Source organism: Giraffa tippelskirchi, chromosome 3, assembly GCF_054371585.1.
Source record: "Giraffa tippelskirchi isolate mGirTip1 chromosome 3, T2T-mGirTip1v1.2.pri, whole genome shotgun sequence".
Classification (NCBI taxonomy): Eukaryota; Metazoa; Chordata; class Mammalia; order Artiodactyla; family Giraffidae; genus Giraffa; species Giraffa tippelskirchi.
Genome location: NC_137277.1, coordinates 100,470,336 through 100,492,224, shown reverse-complemented (window position 1 = coordinate 100,492,224; position 21,889 = coordinate 100,470,336). Strand labels below are relative to the sequence as shown.

The 21,889-nt window shown below is 36.8% G+C and overlaps 2 long non-coding RNA genes across 2 annotated transcripts in view; both read left to right on the top strand.

The window, feature by feature from the left end:
• The window catches only part of LOC145542942 (uncharacterized), a 140,328-nt gene that overhangs the window by 43,897 nt on the left and 74,542 nt on the right, over positions 1-21,889 (top strand). The gene's annotated exons all lie outside the window — the stretch shown is intronic.
• On the top strand, positions 11,306-19,141 carry LOC145542943 (uncharacterized). The gene is made up of 3 exons (XR_014080282.1): positions 11,306-14,131; positions 17,058-18,652; positions 18,790-19,141. It is a non-coding gene; the product is annotated as an uncharacterized LOC145542943 (long non-coding RNA).

The window sequence follows — 21,889 nt, the reverse complement described above, 5'->3', positions numbered from 1 at the left end:
GTGTCCATAGGTGCATGGATATATCTCTGGGCTTTCTATTTTGTTCCATTGATCTTCTGTGGAAAACTTGCTTACAGCTTTGGTTGTATAGGATCTCTTTTGCCAATTTCCTGTTTTCCATGAAAATTGTTCCATATGTAGATGTATTTTTATTTGTTTTTGTGGGGAGGTGCTGAAGAATTGATGCTTTTGAACTTTGGTGTTGGAGAAGACTCTTGAGAGTCCCTTGGACTGCAAAGGTGATCCAACCAGTCCATCCTAAAGGAGATCAGTCCTGAGTGTTCATTGGAAGGACTGATGTTGAAGCTGAAACTCCAATACTTTGGCCACCTGATGCAAAGACCTAACTCATTTGAAAAGACCCTGATGCTGGGAAAGATTGAGGGCAGGAGGAGAAGGGGACGACAGAGGATGAGATGGCTGGATGGCATCACCGACTCAATGGACATGATTTTGGGTAGGTTCCGGGAGTTGATGATGGACAGGGAGGCCTGGCGTGCTGCAGTTCATGGAGTTGTAAAGAGTTGGACATGACTGAGCGACTGAACTGAACTTAGCTCCATGTCCTCTTACTCTGCCATGTTGATTATCAGCCTTGTATCCCCAGAACTTGCTAATCTTATAACTGAAAGTTTGTACCTTTTGACTACCTTCATCTGATTTTCCCACCTCTTAACAACCAGAAATCTGATAACTGTCTCTATAACTTTGGGGTTTTTTAATTCCATATATCAGAACATATGATATTTGCCTTCCTTTGTCTGACTTATTTAACTTAATCACAATGCCCTTGAGCACCATTCACGTGGTTGAAAATGACAGGATTGCCTCTTTTATGACTGAATAGTACTGCATTGTATATATACATGCCACATATTCTTGACCCTTTCATCTGTTGATAGGCTTGTTGTCATATCTTAGTTGTTGCCATATCTTGGCTATTGTAAGTAATGCTGCAGTGAACATGGGGATGCAGATATCTTTTGGGACAGCGCTTTTGTTTCCTTCATATGTTTACCCAGAAGTGGATTTTCTGGATCATATGATAGTTCTGTTTTACTTTTTAAGAAACCTCTATACAGATTTTTATAGTGCCTACACCAGTTTACATTTCTACAAATAGTGCACAAGTGTTCCTTTTTCATATCCTCACCAACACTTGTTTATTATCTTTTTGATAATACCCATCCTGATAAGTGAGATGATTTCTCATTGTTTTAATTTGCATTTCTCTGATCTTGAGCACCTTTTCATGTACAGTTAGCCATTCATATATCATCTCTGGAAAAATTTATTCAGATCTGTCTTTTTTATTTACTCAGATTGTTCCTTTGCTATTAAGTTGTGAGTTCTTTATACATTTGAGATATTAACCCTTTTTCAGATTTGAAAATATTTCCTTCTATTTCATAGATTGTATTTTCATTTTGTGGATGGTTTCCTTTGCCATGTGGAAGATGTTTGATATAGTGTTATCTTCTAGGAGTTTCATGGTTTTATGTGTTACATTCAAGTCTTTAATCCATTTAATGACTTTGCGTGTATGGTGTAAGATAAAGGCCTAAATTTATTTTCTGCATGTCCAGTTTTCCAAGAATCATTTATTGAAAAGTCTATCCTCTCCTCATGGTATATTCTTAGCTTCTTTTTTGTACATTAATTGACCATATATGCATGGGTTTATTTTTGAGCTCTCTGTTCCACTGGTGTTTGTTTTTGTACCAATGCCATACTATTTCAATTACTATAGCTTGGTAATGTATTTTGAAATTGGGAATTGTGATGCTTCCAGCTTTGTTCTTCTTTCTAAATATTGATTTGTCTATTCAGGATCTTTTATGGTCCCACATAAATTTAAGAGTTGTGTGTTCTATTTCTGTGAGAAATGCCATTGGAATTTTGATAGATTGATTAAATATAAATGGTTCCATGTAGTATGCACAGTAGTATGCACAGTGGGAGAAGTATTATTGTTAAAATCTATGAGCACAGAATAAATATTCTGCTTACCAAATTTATTCATTACTGTCTTATGGTTATCAGTATACAGGTCTTGCATTTCCGTGGTGAAATTTGTTCTACATATTTTATTTGTTGGATGCAGTTATAAATAGGATTATTTCAGTTTCTTGTAGCTTATTGTTAGCATATAGAAAAGCAACTGACATTTATATATCTTTATTTGAATCCTGCAGCTTTAGTGAATTCATTGATTAAATATAACAGTTTTGTGGGTTTGAGTTTTTTTTTTTTTGAGTCTTTTTAAGTTTTTCTATATATACCATCTATAAATAAAGATTATCTTTTTCCCAACTTGGATGCTAGTGATAAACCAAACTTACATTCTTGTAATGTACTCCACTTTTTATATGTAGCTTGATTTAAAATATGTTGTTCAAACCAATTTCTGTTACCACAAGTATTTTGATCTATCTCCATGAGAAATACTGGTTTATAGTTTATTTATAATGTCTTTGATTATGGTAACATGATAATATTGGCATCAAAAAATAGATGGACAACATTTATTTTGAAACACTTTGGATAGCATGGTATTTCTTCCTTAAATACTTCATAAAATTTACCAGTGATAACATCTGTGCCCAGATTTTCTTCATAACAAAGTTTTAAAATGTATTTTCAGCTTATTTAACTGATACAAAGTTGTTTATATTTCTTCTTGAAGCAGTTTTCATAATCTGTTTTTCCAAGAATTTGTTCATTTCACCCACCTTGGTCATCAAATTCATTGGCATAACTTTTTCCATAATATTTTCTTGTTCTCCTTTCGATGTATGTAGGGTATCTTCTTTTACTGTTTTTCCTTTTACAGTTTTTCTACAGCCATGAAATTAAAAGACGCTTACTCCTTGGAAGGAAAGTTATGACCAACCTAGACAGCATATTAAAAAGCAGAGACATTACTTTGCCAACAAAGGTCCGTCTAGTCAAGGCTATGGTTTTTCCAGTAGTCATGTAGGGATGTGAGAGTTGGACTGTGAAGAAAGCTGAGCACAAAAGAATTGATGCTTTTGAACTGTGGTGTTGGAGAAGACTCTTGAGAGTCCCTTGGACTGCAAGGAGATCCAACCAGTCCATCCTAAAGGAGACCAGTCCTGGGTGTTCATTGGAAGGACTGTTGTTGAAGCTGAAACTCCAATACTTGGGCCACCTGATGCAAAGAGCTGACTCATTGGAAAAGACCCTGATGCTGGGAAGGATTGAGGGCAGGAGGAGAAGGGGATGACAGAGGATGAGATAGCTGGATGGCATCACCGACTTGATGGACATGAGTTTGGGTAAATTCCGGGAGTTGGTGATGGACAGGGAGGCCTGGCGTGCTATGATTCATGGGGTCGCTAAGAGTCGGACACGACTGAGCGACTGAACTGAACTGAACTGATAACTTGTGCCTTTCTATCTCTTTCTTGAAACATTGCTTTATAATTTTATTAACGTTTTCAAAGAACTCAAGAAGAAGGAACACAAAAATTTAACAAAGAATTAGAAAATATAAATGATCAAATATAGCTGAAAAATATGACACCTGAAATAATACACTACAAGAAATCAGCAGAATAGGAGATGAAAAGGAGTGAATCTGCAGTCTGAAGGACAGTAGTGGAAAACACTGAAATTGAACAGAAAAAAAAAATAATAATGAGGCAGTTTGAGACCTCCGGGAAAACCTCAAGCATATTACCTTTCACTTTATACTGATCCAGGAAATAGAAGGTAGAGAGAAAGGGACAGTAAACTTACTTGAAGCAATAATAACTGAAAACTTCCCTAATGACCTAGGAAAGGAAACAGACATGAAGGTCCAAGAAGCACAGAGTCCCAAACAAGGTTAAACCCAAAGAGATCCACAACAAGATACATTGTAATTAAAGTGGCACAAATTAAAGAAAGAATCTTGAAAGCAGCAAAGCAAAAGCAACCGGTTACATATAAGGGAGTGCCCAAAAGACTATAAACTAACTTTTCAGCAGAATCTGCAGGCCAGAGGTTAGTGGCCTTGTTAGTAAACATATAACCAAGAACACTACCTGGAAAGGCTTTCATTCAAATTTGAAGAAGAGATAAAGAATTCTACAGACAGGCAAAAGCTAAGAGAGTTAAGCAGCATTAAACTGGATCTATAAGAAATGTTAAAAGAAATTCTCTTAAGTGGAAAAAAACAGAACACAAGAAGAAATATGAAAATTATGAAAGAAAACTTCATTGGTAATGGCAGGTATACATAGAAGGCAGTAGATCCACCATTTATAATTCTAGTAGACAGTGAAGTGAAGAAGTGCAGTCACTCAGTCGTGTCCGACTCGTTGTGACCCCATGGACTATAGTCTACCAGGATTCTCCATCCGTGGGATTTTCCAAGCAGGATTACTGGAGTGGGTTGCCATTTCTTTCTCCAAGTAGGCAGTAGATCAACCATTTATAATACTAGTAGGAATGTTAAAAGACAAGGCTAGTAAAATCATCTGTATCAACAACAAGTAGCTAATGGATGCACAAAACAAAGATGTAAAATATAATGTCAGAAACAGTAAACATAGAGGAAGGAGTAAAACACAAGGTTTTTAGAATGCATTGGAATTTAAGAGATTATCAGCTTAAAATAATAACGTACATGTTGCTGTATATAAATCTGGTAAGCTCAAACCAAAAATCTATAATAGATACACGAAAAAGAGAAAGGAGGCAAACATAACACTAAAGCTTGTCATCAAATCATAAGGGAAAATACCTAAAGAAGAAACAGGAAAATCTGTTTTAGAAAGAAAAACCAATAATAACTCTGAAAACACTTAAAATGGCAGTGAGTACCCACTTATCAATAACTATTCTAAATGTAATGACTAAACACTCCCATCAAAAGACAGTGAGTTTATCTTTGTATATGGTATTTGGAAGTTTTCTAATTTCGTTTTTTACATGTAGCTGTCCAGTTTTCCCAGCACCATTTATTGAAGAGACTATCTTTTCTCCATTGTATATTTTTGCCTCCTTTGTCAAAGATAAGGTGCCCATAGATGCCTGGGCTTATCTCTGGGGTTTCTGTCTTGTTCCACCTTCTAGAGTAATGGCAATAAAAAATAAATAAACAAATGGGATCTAATTAAACTTAACAACTTTTGCACAGCAAAGAAAACTATAAACAAGGTGAAAAGACAATCCTCAGAAGGGGAGAAAATAATAGCAAATGAAACAACTGTCAAAGGATTAATCTCCAAAATATACAAGCAGCTCATGCCCCTCAGTACCAGAAAAGTAAACAACCCAAACAGAAAGTGGGCAGAAGACCTGAACAGACATTTCTCCAAAGAAGACATACAGAATGCTAATAAACACATAAAAATACGTTCAGCATTACTCATTATTAGAGAAATGCAAATCAAAACTACAACGAGATATCACCTCACACTGGTCAGAAAGACCATCATCAAAAAAATCTACAAACAACAAATGCTGGAGAGATGGTGGAGAAAAGGTAACCCTCTTGTGCTGTTGGTGGGAATGTAAATTGAGACAGCCACTGTGAAGAACAATATGGAGATTTCTTTAAAAACTAGCAATAAAACTATTAATACCATATGACCCAACAATCCCACTACTGGGTATATACTCTGAGAAGACGACAATCGAACAAAACACATGTAACCCAATGTTCATCACAGCACTATTTACAGTAGCTCGGAAGCAACCTAGATGTCCATCAACAGATGAATGGATAAAGAAGCTGTGATACATAAATAAAATGGAATATTACTCAGCCATGAAAAGGAATGCATTTGAGTCCATTCTAATGAGGTGGATGAACCGAAAGCCTATCATACACAGTGAGGTAAGCCAGAAAGAGAAAAACAAATGCCATATATTAATGCATACATATGGAATCTAGAAAGATGGTACAGATGAACTTGTTTGCAGGGCAGCAGTGGAGAAGCAGACGTAGAGAACAGATTTGTGACCACAGTGAGGGAAGGAGAGTGTGGAACAAATTGGAAGAGTGATGTGGAAACATACAAAGTGTCATATGTAAAAAAGATAACTAGTAGGAATTTGCTGTATGACTCAGGGAACTCAAACCAGTACTCTGTGACAACGTGATAGGGTGCGAGGTGGGAGGGAGGTTTGAAAGGGAAGGAACATATGTTTACCTATGGCTGATTCATGTTGATGTGAATCAGAAACCAATATTGTAATGCAGTTATCCTCCAATGAAAAATAGACAGTGGCTGACTGAATACAAAAACAAGACTCAAATATGCTGTCTACAGCAAACAGATACACTACACATCTAAAGAAACACACAAACTGAACTTGAGGGGGAAAAAGGGTATTCCATGTAACTAGAAATGAAAAGAAACCTGGAGAAGTAATTCATCATATAAAATAGACTCTAAAATAAAGGCTTAAAAAGAGACAAAGGACATTACAAAAGAATTAATCCAAAAAGAAATAACAATTATAAATGTACCCAACAGAGTACCTAAATATATAGGATAACAAACATAACATGAGAAATTGATGATAACACTAGTGAATTTTAACACCCCACTTACATCAATGGACAGATCATCCAAAAGTATTAGGCCTATTAGGCCACATGAATTTTTTAAGATTTTATATTGGGGAATATTTGATTTTCAAAGTTGATAGTTTCAGGTATACAACAAAGTGATTTAGTTATACATATATCTATTTTTCAGATTCCTTTCTGGTGTAGGTTATTACGGAATATTGAGTAGAGTTCCCCTTGCTATACAGTAGGTTCTTGTTGGTTATCTGCTTTATATATAGAAGTGTGTATATATTAATCCCAACCTGCTAATTTATCCCTGCCCCCTCACCTTTCCCCTTTGGTAACCATAAGCTTGTTTTTTAAGCAAGTCTGTTTATGTTTTGTAAATAAGTTCATTTGTATCATTTTCTTTAGATTTCACATATAAGTGATATTACATGATATTTGTCTTTGACTTACTTCACTTGTTATGATAATCTCTAGGTCCATCTATGTTGCTGCAAATGGCATTATTTCATTCTTTTTTATGGCTGAGTAATATTCCATTTTATGTATGTACCACATATTAGCCATTCCTGTCAATGGACATTTAGGTCACTTGCATGTATTGGCTATTGTAAATATTGCTGCAATGAACATTGGGGTTCATGTTTTTTTACAGTGTGATTTTCTCTGTGTATATACCCAGGAAGGGTATTGCTAGATCGTATGTGGCTCTATTTTTAGTTTGCCATAGTGGCTGTAACAATTTATATTCCTATCAACAGTATAGGAAGGTTTTCTTTTCTCCACACCCTCTCCAATATGTATTGTTTATAGACTTTTTAATGATGGCCATTGTGACCAGTGTGAAGTAATACCTCATTGCAGTTTTGATTTGCAGTTCTTTAGTCATTAACAATGTTTAGCATCTGTTTAGCACTGAAGAACTGATGCCTTCGAACTGTGGTGCTGGAGAAGACTCGTGAGAGTCACTTGGACTGCAGGGAGGTTAAACCAGTCCATGGTAAAGGAAATTAATCCTCATTATTCTTTGGAAGGACCAATGCTGAAGCTGAAGCTCAAATTCTTCAGCCATCTGATGCGAAGAACTGACTCATTGGAAAAGACGCTGATGCTGGAAAAGATTGAAGGCAGGAGGAGAAGGGGATGACCGAGGATGGGATGGTTGGATGGCATCACTGACTCGATGGACATGAATTTGATTAAGCTCCAGGAGTTGGTGATGGACAGGGAAACCTGGCATTGTTCAGTCCATGGGGTTGCAGAGTCGGCCATGACTGAGCAACTGAACTGATGGGATCGCAAAAAGTTGGACAGAACTTAGCAACTGCACAACAGAAAACTTGACTTACATATTTTATTCCATTTTCTAATTACTTATTTTAAGAGGGTAGTTCTGTACTTTTGTTACTCTTTCATGGTCAGAAGTGGAAGCATGTATTATGTTTTAAGTGAATCTCAACATTTGGAAACAAATTTATAGAATTTAAAAGTTTAAATTTATAGAATTGTTTTAAGGTGTGTTAGTTTCCCTACTTGCTGCCATAACAAGTTACCACAAATATACTGGCTTAAAAACAGCAATTTATTATCTTACAGTTTTATAAGTCAGAAGCCCACACATATCTCACTGGGCAACAATAATTGTTGATGGGGTTACATTCCTTCCTAAAAGCTATAAAGGAAAGTTTATTTCCTGAGCTTTAAAGCTGCTAACAGCCCCTTCCTTTAACCTCAAAGCAAGCAATATTGCATCTGTCATGCCTGTTTTCCATAGTCATCAGTTCAGTTCAGTCGCTCAGTTGTGTCCAACTCTTTGTGACCCCACGAACTGCAGCACGCCAGGCCTCCCTGTCCATCACCAACTCCCGGAGTCCACCTAAACCCATATCCATCGAGTTGGTCATGCTATCTAACCATCTCATCCTATGTCGTCCCCTTCTCCTCCTGCCCTCAATCTTTCCCAGCATCAGGGTCTTTTCAAATGAGTTAGCTCTTCGCATCAGGTGGCCAAACTGTTGGAGTTTCAGCTTCAACTTCAGTCCTTCCAATGGACACCCAGGACTGATCTCCTTTAGGATGGACTGGTTGGATCTCCTTGCAGTCCAAGGGACTCTCAAGAGTCATCTCCAACACCACAGTTAAAAGGCATCAATTCTTTGGCACTCAGCTTTCTTTATAGTCCAGCTCTCACATCCATACATGACCACTGGAAAAACCATTGCCTTGACTAGATGGACCTTCCTTTGTTGGCAAAGTAATGTCTCTGCTTTTTAAATGCTATCTAGGTTGATCATAACTTTCCTTCCAGGGAGTAAGCGTCTTTTAATTTCATGGCTGCAGTCACCATCAGCAGTGATTTTGGAGCCCAGAAAAATAAAGTCTGACACTGTTTCCACTGTTTCCCCATCTATCTGCCATGAAGTGATGGGACCGGATGCCATGATCTTAGTTTTCTGAATGTTGAGCTTTATGCCAACTTTTCCACTTTCCTCTTTCACTTTCATCAAGAGGCTCTTTAGTTCTTCCTCACTTTCTGCCATGAGGGTGGTATCATCTTCATATCTCAGATTATTGATATTTCTCCCAGCAATCTTGATTCCAGCTTGGGCTTCATCCAGCCCAGCTGTTTCTCATGATGTACTCTGCATATAAGTTAAATAAGCAGGGTGACAATATACAGCCTTGATGTACTCCTTTTCCTATTTGGAACCAGTCTGTTGTTCCATGTCCAGTTCTACCTGTTGCTTCCTAACGTGCATACAGGTTTCTCAAGAGGCAGGTCAGGTGGTCTGGTAGTCCCATCTCTTTCAGAATTTTCCACAGTTTATTGTGATCCACACAGTCAAAGGCTTTGGCATAGTCAATAAAGCAGAAATAGATGTTTTTCTGGAACTCTCTTGCTTTTTCGATGATCCAGCGGATGTTGGCAATTTGATCTCTGGTTCTTCTGCCTTTTCTAAAACCAGCTTGAACATCTGGAAGTTCATGGTTCACGTATTGCTGAAGCCTGGCTTGGAGAATTTTAAGCATTACTTTACTAGCGTGTGAGATGAGTGCAATTGTGCTGTAGTTTGAGCATTCTTTGGCATTGCCTTTCTTTGGGATTGGAATGAAAACTGGCCTTTTCCGGTCCTGTGGCCACTGCTGTTTCCAGATTTGCTGGCATATTGAGTGCAGCACTTTCACATTGGTCCCTCCCAAATAATCCAGGATAATATTCTTTTCTTAAAATCAGCTGAATAGTGACCTTAATTCCAGATGTACCCCTTATTCACCTTTGTTGTTGTTGTTTAGTATCTAAATCATGTCTGACTCTTTTGCCACCCCATGGACTGTAGACCACCAGACTCCTCTGTCCATGGGATTTCACAGGCAAGAACACTATAGTGGGTTGCCATTTGCCTCTCCAGGGGATTTTCCCGAACCAGGAATCAAACCCCCAACTCCTACATTGGCAGATGGATTCTTTACCAGGGGAATATTCACAGTTCTGGAGATTAAGATGAGGATATAGTTGGGGGCTCATACCCCATAAATAGTATGAAAAGACAAAAAGATATGACACTAAAAGAGGAACTCTTCAGGTCAGTAAGTGCCCAATATGCTACTGGAGAAGAGTGTAGAAATAGCTCCAGAAAGAATGAAGAGGCTGAGCCAAAGCAAAAACAGTGCCCAGCTGTGGACGTGACTGGTGATGGAAGTAAAGTCCTATGCTGTAAAGAACAATACTCCATAGGAGCCTGGAATGTTAGGCCCATGAATCAGGGTAAATTGGAAGTGGTCAAACAGGATATGGCAAGTGTAAACATTGACATTTTAGAAATCAGTGAACTAAAATGGACCAGAATTGGCAAATTTAATTCAGATAACCGTTATATCTACTATTGTGGTCAAGAATCCCTTAGAAGATATGCAGTAGCCCTCACAGTCAACAAAAGAGTCTGAAATGCAGTACTTGGGTGCAGTCTCAGAGATGAAAGAATGATCTTGGTTTGTTTCCAAGGCAAGCCTCTCATTACCACAGTTATCCAAGTCTATGCCTGAACCACTAATGCCGAAGAAACTGAAGTTAAATGGTTCTATGATGACCTACAAAAACTTCTAGAACTAACACTGAATAAAAGATGTCCTTTTCATCATAGGGGACTGGAATGCATAAGTAGGAAGTCAAGGGATACCTGGAGTAACGTGCAAGTTTGGCCTTGGAGTACCAAATGAAGCAGAGCAAAGACTAACAGAGTCTTGCAAAGAGAACTCACTGGTCATAGCAAACACCCTCTTCCAGCAACACAAGAGACAGCTGTACATGTGGAAATCACCAGATGGTCAATAACAAAATCAGATTCATTTTATTCTTTGTAGCCGAAGGTGGAGAAGCTCTATACAGTCAGCAAAAACAAAACTGGTAGCAGACTGTGGCTCAGATTATGAATTCCTTATTGCCAAATTCAGACTTAAATTGAAGAAAGCAGGGAAAACCACTAGACCATTCAGGTATGACCTAAATCAATTCCTTACAATTATCCAGTGGAAGTGACAAACAGATTCAAGGGATTAGATCTGATAGAGTGCTTGAACTGTGGACGGAGGTTTGTAACATTGTACAGGAGGCAGTGATCAAAACCAACCCAAGAAGAAGAAATGCAAAAAGGCAAAATGTTTGTCTGAGGAGGCCTTACAATAGCTGAGAAAAGAAGAGAAGTGAAAGGCAAAGGAGAAAAGAAAAGATCTATCCATCTGAATGCTAAGTTGCAAAGAATAGCAAGGAGAGATAAGAAAGCCTTCCCAAGTGATGAATGCAAAGAAATAGAGGAAAACAAAAGAATGGGAAAGATTAGAGATCTCTTCAAGAAAATTAGAGATACCACAGGAACATTCAATGCAAAGATGGGTACAATAAAGGAAAGAAATGGTATGGACCTAACAGAAGCAGAAGATATTAAGAAAAAGTGGCAAGAATACACAGAAGAACTATACAAAAAAGATGTTAATGACTCAGATAACCACAATGGTGTAATCACTCACCTAGAGCCGGACATCCTGGAGTGCAAAGTCAAGTGGGCCTTAGGAAGCATCACTACGAACAAAGCTAGTGGAGGTGAGGCAATTCCAGCTGAGCTATTCCATATCCAAAAGATGATGCTGTGAAAGTGCTGAACTTTATATACCAGCAAATTTGGAAAACTCAGCAGTGGCCACAGTACTGGAAAAGGTCAGTTTTCATTCTGATCGCAAAGAAAGGCAATGCCAAAGAATGTTCAAACTGCTGCACAATTTCACTCATCTCACATGCTAACAAAGCAATGCTGAAAATTCTCCAAGCTAGGCTTCAACAGTGCGTGAACCGAGAACTTCCAGATGTTCAATCTGGATTTAGAAAAGGTAGAGGAACCAGAGATCAGTTTACCAACATCTGTTGGATCATAGAAAAAGCAAAGAGAATTCCAATAAACACATTTACTTCTGCATCATTGACTACGCAAAAGCCTTTGACTGTGTGGATCACAACAAACTGGGGAAAATTCTTAAAGAAATGGGAACACCAGACCGCCCTACCTGCCTCTTGAGAAATCTGTATGCACGTCAAGAAGCAGCAGTTAGAACCAGACATGGAACAATGAAATAGTTTCAAGTTGAGAAAGGAGTATGTCAAGGTTGTATGTTGTCACCTTTCTTATTTAATTTATATGCCGAGTACATCATGCAAAATGCTGGGCTGAGTGAAGCACAAGCTGGAATCAAGATTTCTGGGAGAAATATCAATAACCTCAGATATGCAGATGACACCACCCTTATGGTGGAAAGCAAAGAGGAACTAAAGAGCCTCTTGATGAAAGTGAAAGAGGAGAGTGAAAAAGTTGGCTTAAAGCTCAACATTCAGAAAACTAAGATCATGGCATCTGGTCCCATCACTTCATGGGAGGGAAACAGTGGAAACAGTGTCAGACTTTATTTTTCTGGGCTCCAAAATCACTGCTGATGGTGACTGCAGCCATGAAATTAAAAGATGCTTGCTCCTTGGAAGAAAAGCTATGATCAACCTAGACAGCATATTTAAAAGCAGAGACATTACTGACAAAGATCCATCTAGTCAAAGCTATGGTTTTTCCAGTAGTCATGTATGGATGTGAGAGTTGAACCATAAAGAAAGCTGGGCACTGAAGAATTGATGCTTTTGAACTGTGGTGTTGGAGAAGACTCTTGTGAGTCCCTTGAACAGCAAGGAGATCAAATCAGTCCATCCTAAAGGAAATCAGCCCTGAATATTCATTGGAAGGACTGATGCTGAAGCTGAAACTCCAATACTTTGGCCACCTGATGCGAAGAACTGACTCATTTGAAAAGATCCTGATGCTGGGAAAGATTGAAGGCAGGAGGAGAAGGGGACAACAGAGGATGCGATGGTTGGATGGCATCACTGACTCGATGGACATGAGTTTTAGCAAGCTCTGGGAGTTGCTGATGGACAGGAAAACCTGGTGTGATGCAATCCATGGGGTCACAAAGAGTTGGACACAAATGAGCAACTGAACTGATAGCTGGGGGGCTATTAGCCTATCTCAAAGGAAAAATAAACAATATACCATAACATCTTCCAATTTTTGATAAATGGGTTTGGCTTAAGACCTAAATCAAAAAGAGTAACTTCAACTTAAAAACCCTACTGTTTACAATCAAGTATACCATTGACAATAGACTTCAAAAAGTGCACTTCACTATAGTGCACCTCATGTACAGCTTTGCAGATCTTATATAAATCTTATATAAAGCTATGTGTTTTTATATCAAAGTGAAGTTCCTTTTCTAAGGATGAGATCTTTCTGTGTGTGTTTTCTAGTTTTGTTGATAAATAATGAACCTACAGCATTGTGCAGATTTGAAGTGTACAGAATAATGATTAGACTTACATACACTGTGATAAGATTGCAACAATAAGTTTAGTAAGCATCCATCATCTCATACAGATACAGAAAGAAAATTGTCTTCCTTATGATGAAAACTCTTGGAATCTGCTTTCTTACCAACTTTCTAATATACCTATAGCAATGTTAGCTATAATCATTAGGGTTGTATGTTACATTCCTAGTACTTTATGCATCTTATAACTTGAAGTTTCTAGTAGTTTACTACCTTTGTTCAGTTTTCCCTCCTTCCACCGTAAATCTGATCTCCTTTTCGTGGCTAGTGGTCATGGTGATAGTGGTGGTGATTTTTTAGATTACAAGTCTAAGTGCAATCATACTGTATTTGCTTTTCCCTGTTTTGCTAATCTCACTTAGCATAATTCCCTCAAAGTCTATTCATGTTGTCACAGGTGTCAATGTTTCATTCATTTTATGGCTGAATAGTCATTCCCTGTGTGTGCATGTATGTGTATCACATCTTATTCATTCATTGTTCAATGGACGCTTACATTGTGTCCATATTTTGGCTATTATAAATAATGCTGCAGTGAAAATACAGGTGCAGATAGCTTTTCAATTTAGAGTTTTTATTTTCTTCAGATAAATGCACAGAGGTAGAATTGCTAGATCATATGGTAGTTTATTTTGAATTTTTTTGAGGCAACTTCATACTCTTATAATGGTTATACCAGTTAACATTCTTTTGTTTTTTTTTTTTTTTTTTTTTTGAGTATTTTTTTTTTTTTTTTTTATAAATTTATTTATTTTACTTGGGGGCTAATTACTTTACAATATTGTAATAGTTTTTGCCATACATTGACAAGAATCAGCCATGGGTTTACATGTGTTCCCCTTCCCGAACCCCCCACCCACCTCCCTCCCCCTCCCATCCCTCTGGATCATCCCACTGCCCCGGCCCCGAGCCCTTGTCACATGCATCGAACATGGAATGGTGCTCTGTTTCACATATGACAATACACATGTCTCAATGCCATTCTCCCAGAACGTCCCACCCTCACCTTCTCCCTCAGAGTCCATAAAATTGTTCCATGCATCTGTGTCTCTCATTCTGTCCCGCATATAGGGTTATCGTTACCATCTTTCAGATTCCATATATATGCATTAGTATACTGTATTGTTGTTTTTCTTTCTGGCTTACTTCACTCTGTATAATGGGCTCCAGTTTCATCCATCTCAGTAGAACCGGTTCAAATGTATTTTTTTTAATGGCTGAGTAATATTCCATTGTGTATATGTACCACAGCTTCCTTATCCATTCATCTGCTGATGGACATCTAGGTTGCTTCCATGTCCTGGCTATTGTAAACAGTGCTGCGATGAACATTGGGGTACACGCGTCTCTTTCAATTCTGGTTTCCTCGGTGTATATGCCCAGCAGTGGGATTGCTGGGTCATATGGCAGTTCTATTCCCAGTTTTTTAAGGAATCTCCACACTGTTCTCCATAGTGGCTGTACTAGTTTGCATTCCCACCAACAGTGTAAGAGGGTTCCCTTTTCTCCACACCCTCTCCAGCATTTATTGCTTGTAGACTTTTGGATAGCAGCCATTCTGACTGGTGTGAAATGATACCTCATTGTGGTTTTGATTTGCATTTCTCTAATAATGAGTGATGTTGAGCATCTTTTCATGTGTTTGTTAGCCATCTGTATGTCTTCTTTGGAGAAATGTCTGTTTAGTTCTTTGGCCCATTTTTTGATTGGGTCATTTATTTTTCGGGAATTCAGCTGCAGAAGTTGCTTGTATATTTTTGAGATTAATTGTTTGTCTGTTGCTTCATTTGCTATTATTTTCTCCCATTCTGAAGGCTGTCTTTTCACCTTGTTTATAGTTTCCTTTGTTGTGCAAAAGCTTTTAATTTTAATTAGGTCCCATTTGTTTATTTTTGCTTTTATTTCCAATATTCTGGGAGGTGGGTCATGGAGGATCCTGCTGTGATTTATGTCGGAGAGTGTTTTGCCTATGTTTTCCTCTAGGAGTTTTATTGTTTCTGGTCTTACGTTTAGATCTTTAATCCATTTTGAGTTTATTTTTGTGTACGGTGTTAGGAAGTGTTCTAGTTTCATTCTTTTACAAGTGGTTGACCAGTTTTCCCAGCACCACTTGTTAAAGAGATTGTCTTTTCTCCATTGTATATTCTTGCCTCCTTTGTCGAAGATAAGGTGTCCATATGTGCGTGGGTTTATCTCTGGGCTTTCTATTTTGTTCCATTGATCTATATTTCTATCTTTGTGCCAGTACCATACTGTCTTGATGACTGTGGCTTTGTAGTAGAGCCTGAAGTCAGGCAGGTTGATTCCTCCAGTTCCATTCTTCTTCCTCAAGATTGCTTTGGCTATTCGAGGTTTCTTATATTTCCATACAAATTGTGAGATGATTTGTTCTAGTTCTGTGAAAAATACCATTGGTAGCTTGATAGGGATTGCATTGAATCTGTAGATTGCTTTGGGTAGAATACTCATTTTCACTATATTAATTCTTCCAATCCATGAACACGGTATATTTCTCCATCTGTTTGTGTCCTCTTTGATTTCTTTCATCAGTGTTTTATAGTTTTCTATATATAAGTCTTTTGTTTCTTTAGGTAGATATATTCCTAAGTATTTTATTCTTTTTGATGCAATGGTGAATGGTATTGTTTCCTTAATTTCTCTTTCTGTTTTCTCATTATTGGAGTATAGGAATGCAAGGGATTTCTGTGTGTTAATTTTATATCCTGCAACTTTACTATATTCATTGATCAACTCTAGTAATTTTCTAGTAGAGTCTTTAGGGTTTTCTATGTAGAGGATCATGTCATCTGCAAACAGTGAGAGTTTTACTTCTTCTTTTCCTATCTGTATTCCTTTTATTTCTTTTTCAGCTCTGATTGCTGTGGCCAAAACTTCCAAAACTATGTTGAATAGTAGTGGTGAAAGTGGGCATCCTTGCCTTGTTCCTGACTTTAGGGGAAATGCTTTCAATTTTTCACCATTGAGGATAATGTTTGCTGTGGGTTTGTCATATATAGCTTTTATTATGTTGAGATATGTTCCTTCTATTCCTGCTTTCTGGAGGGTTTTAATCATAAATGGATGCTGAATTTTGTCAAAGGCTTTTTCTGCATCTATTGAGATAACCATATGGTTTTTTTCTTTCAATTTGTTAATGTGGTGTATTACATTGATTGATTTGCGGATGTTAAAAAAACCTTGCATTCCTGGGATAAAGCCCACTTGGTCATGATGTATGATCTTTTTAATATGATGTTGGATTCTGTTTGCTAGAATTTTATTAAGGATTTTTGCATCTACGTTCATCAGTGATATTGGCCTGTAGTTTTCCTTTTTTGTGACATCTTTGTCTAGTTTTGGAATTAGGGTGATGGTGGCCTCATAGAATGAGTTTGGAAGTTTACCATCTTCTGCAATTTTCTGGAAGAGTTTGAGCAGGATAGGTGTTAGCTCTTCTCTAAATTTTTGGTAGAATTCCGCTGTGAAGCCGTCTGGTCCTGGGCTTTTGTTTGCTGGAAGATTTCTGATTACACTTTCGATTTCCGTGCTTGTGATGGGTCTGTTAAGATCTTCTATTTCTTCCTGGTTCAGTTTTGGAAAGCAGTTAACATTCTTATCAAAGTTCACAAGGATCCCTTTTTCTCCATATGCTTGCCAACACTTGTTTTTTGATATAGCCATTCTGACAGGTGTGAGATGATATCTCATTGTGGTTTTGATTTGCATCTTCCTGGTTAGTGATATTGAGCATCTTTTCATGTGCCTGTCAGGCCATTTTTATGTCCTCTTTGGGAATAATGTCTATTCAGATCATCTGCTCGTTTTTTACTCAGGTTGTTGGGGTTTTTTGTTTGTTTTTGCTGTTGAGTTGTATAAGTTCTTTATGTAAGATTTTGGGTATTAACCTCTTACCAGATAAATTACTTGCAAATATTTTTTCCATTCAGTAGTTTGCCACTTTGTTTTGTTTTGTTTTCATGCAAAACCTTTTTAGTTTGATGTAGTCCCATTTGTTTATTTTTGCTTTTGTTGTGTTTGTTTTCAAATAACGTCCAAAAATCATCAGCAGATCCATTATTAGAAAGCTTACCATCTATGTTTTCTTTTAGAAGTTTTATGATTTCAAGTCTTACATTCAAGTTGTTAATTCATTTTGAGTTAATTTTTGTGAGTGGTGTAAAATAAGGAACTAGTTTCATTCTTTTATATGTGAATATCCAATTTTCCCAACATCATGTATTGAAAAAAACTGTCTTGTTTCCATTGAGTATTCTTGGCTACCTTGTGAAATATTAGTTGATGATATACACATGGGTTTGTTTCTGGGTCTTAATTCTACTACCTTGGTCTATTTATCTAGTGGCTTTTTTTCTACCTTACTGTTTGATTACTATAGCTTCATAATATAGCTTGAAATCAAGAAATGTAGGGCTTTTTATTTCTTTTCCATTAATTTTAGTCTTCAATTACTTTCATGAATGTCATGAATGTCTTGTAATTTTACCTGCTTGTAAAAGGAGGTAAGATCATTCACCTCCTTCCTTAAATTTATTCTGTTTTATTATTTTGACACAATAGAGTTTTTTTTTTAATTTGAGATTATTTGTTAGTATTTAGAAACACAGCTTTTTGTATGTTATTTTTTTTTTTTGCACACTACCCAATTTTTTTTTTCTGTTAATCCCATTACCCTAATGTGTCCTTCCCTACTTTCTTCTACACTTTTGGTAACCACAATTTGTCTGTGAATCTGTTTCTGTTTGCAAATACATTCATTTGTATTATTTCTTAGATTCCACATATAAGTAATAGTATATGGTATTTGTATAGTTTGTCTTTCTTTGGTTTATTTCAGTAAGCATAATATTCTCTAGGTCCATTCACACTGCAGCAAATGGCAGTATTTCATTTCTTATGGTTGAATAATATTCCCTTGTATATATATACTACATCTTCTTAATCCAGTCATTTGTTGATGGATACTTAGATTTCTTCCAAGTCTTGGCTGTTTTACATAGTGCTGCTGTGAACTTTGGGGTGCATGGATCTTTATAAATTAGTGTGTTCATTTTTTTGCAGATATATACCCCAACTGGAATGGCTGGATTGTAGCTCTGTTTTTAGTTTAAGGAACCCCCATGCTGTTTTCCTGGAGAAGGAAATGGCAACCCACTCCAGTATTCTTGCCTAGAGAACCCTGTGGACTGAGGAGCCTGGTGGGATGCTGTCTCTGGGATCGCACAATATTGGACACGACTGAAGCAACTTAGCATGTATGCATGCATTGGAGAAGGAAATGGCAACCCACTCCAGTATTCTTGCCTGGAGAATCCCAGGGACAGAGGAGCCTGGTGGGCTGCTGTCTATGGGGTCGCACAGAGTTGGACACGACTGAAGTGACTTAGCAGCAGCAGCAGCATGCTATTTTCCATAGGTGCTGCACCAATGTACATTTCCACCAACGGTGAATGAGAGATTCCTTTTCTCCATGCCTTGTCCAGCATCTATTATTTGTGAACTTTTCCATAATAGCCATTGTGACAAGTGATACATCATTGTGGCTTTGATTTCTACTTACCTAATAATTAGCAGTATTCAGCATCTTTTCATGTTCCTCTTGGCCATCATCAGTGGGTCGTCTTTGAAAAAAAAACATCTATTCAGTTCTGCCCATTTTTTGATTGGATTATTATTTTTTGATACTCAGTTACATGAACTGTATGTTTTGAATATTAACCCCTTGTTAGTCACACTATTTGCAAATATTTTCTCTCAGTAGGTTAATTTTTTTGTCGATGGCCTCCTTTGCTGTGAAAAAGCTTTTAAATTTAATTATGTCCCATTTGTTTATAGTTGCCTTTATTTTTTATGGTTTAAAAGACAGATCTGAGAAAGTATTGCTGTGAATTATGTCAAACAGTGTTTTGCCTAGGTTCTTTTACGAGTTTTATAAGTTCATGTTTTACTTTTAGTTCTAACCACCTTGATTTTATTTTTGTAAATAATGTGAGGGAATGTTCTAATTTAATTAATGACATCAATTTTTTCAGTCCATACTTTCTGTTTGTGTCATCTTCAGTTTCTTTCATCAGTGTCTTATAGTTTTCCAAGTACAGGTCATTTGTCTCCTTAAGTAGGATTTATTCCTTGGGTTTTATTCTTTTTGATGTGATTATAAGTGGTCTTGCTGATAGTTTATTGTTAGTGTATGGAAATGTAATGGATTTCTGTATGTTAATTTTCTGTCCTGCAGTTTGCCAGATTGACTGGTGAGCTCTAGTAGTATTCCTGGGGCATCTTAAGGATTTTCTATGTGTAGTATCATGTCGTCTGAAAATAGTAACAAATTTACTTTTCTTTCTTTCTAATTTGGATGACTTTTATTTCTTTTTCTTTTCTGATTGCTATAGCTAGGACCTTTAAATCTATGTTGAATAAAAGTGGTGAGGGTGTACATCCTTATCTTGTTTCTGATCTTAGAGGAAATGCTTTCAGCCATTTACCATTGAGTATGACGTTACCTGTGAATTTGTTATACATGACCATTATGTTGGGGTATGTTTCCCCTATACCCACTTCCTGGAGAGTTTGTACCATAAATGGATGTCGGATTTTGTCAAAAATTTGTTTTGCATGTATTGAGGTTCATTTATTTATTTATCCTTTGATTTGTTAATGTGATGTATCACACTGGTCTATGGATACTAAAAAATCCTTGCATTCCTGGGATAAGTCTTACTTGATCATGGTGTATGATCCTTTTAATATGTTGTTGGCTTTATTTGCTATTATTTTGTTAAGGATTTTTGCATCTTATGTCATCAATAGATGAACTATAAATTTCTTCTTTGTGCGTGTGATATCTTTGATTTTGGAATTAGGGTGATGTCAGCCTCATAGAATGTGTTCAGAAGCATTTCTTCTTCTGCATTTTTGGGACAGTTTGAAAAGGATAGGCATTAAACTCTTCTCCAAATGTTTTGTAACATTCACCTGTGAAGCCATCAGGGCCTGGACTTTTGTTTTTAAGAAGTTTTTATTGTTGATTCAGTTTCAGTACTGGTAATTGGTATTCATATTTCTTGGTTCAGTCCTAGGAAATTATAAGTTTCTAAGAATTTGTACATTTCTTCTATATTGTCCACTTTATTGGCATATAGTTGTTTGTAGTAGTCTATTATGATCTGCATTTCTGTGCTATTGTATATAAGTTCTCATTTTAGATTTTATTGATTTGGGCACTCTCCCTTTTTTTCTTGGTGAGTCTAGATAAAAGTTCATTAACTGTCTTTTCAAAGAACCAGCTTTTAGTTTCACTGATTTTTTATTTTTTAATTTTAGTCTCTAGTTTTATTAATGCTCTGATCTTTATGATTTCTTTCCTTCTGCTAACGTTGGGTTTTGTTTGTAAGGTTAGGTGATTTGAAATTCCTCTTGCTTCCTGAAGTAAGCTTGTGTCATAAACTTCCCTCTTAGAAGTGGTTTTGCTGAGTCCCATTGATTTTGGATCATTGAGGTTTTTTGTTGTTTCATTTGCCTCTCTTTTTTATTTTTTCTTTTTCTCTGTTTCTTCAGTGACCCATTGGTTGTTAAGCAGCGTATTGATTAGCTTCCATGTGCTAGTGGGTTTTTTGTAGTTTTTTTCTTGTCATTGATTTCTAGTCTCAAAATGTGGTCAGAAAAGATGCTTGATATGATTTCAGTTTTCTTAAATTTATCAAGATGTACCACATGCTACACCATCAAGATCACTTGATGGTGTAGCATATGATATATCCTGGAGAATGTTCCACCTGCACTTGAAAAGAATGTGTACTGTTGCTTTCTGATGGAATGTTCTGTTTATATCTGATCTAGTATTTCATTTAAGGCTATTGTTTCCTTATTGATTTTCTGTCTGGATGATCTGTTCATTGATGTAATAACTATATTTTGTTGTTGGTTTCTCCTTTTATGTTCATTAGTATTTGCCCTATATATCTATGTCCACCTATGTTGGGTGCATATATATTTGCAATTGTTATATTTTCTTCTTGGATTGATCCCTTGATCATTATGTAGTATCCTTTTTGTCTCTTAAAACAGTCTTTATTTTGAAGTCTGTTTTGTCTAAATATTTCTGCCCCAGCTTTCTTCTGATTTACATTTACATACCTTTTCCATCCCCTCACTTCCAGTGCATGAGAACCGAGATCTGAACCGAGTCTCTTGTACACAACATATACATGGGTATTGTTTTTATCGTTTTAGCCACTCTGTGTATTTTGGTTGGAGCATTTAGTCAATTTTCATTTAAGGTAATTATCAATATGTTATTGCTATTTTGTTAATTGTTTGGAGGTTGTTTTTGTAGGTCTTCTTTTCCCCTTCTACTTTTGTTCGCTTGTGATTTGTTGATTATCTTTAGCATTGTATCTGGATTTTTCATTTTTGTGT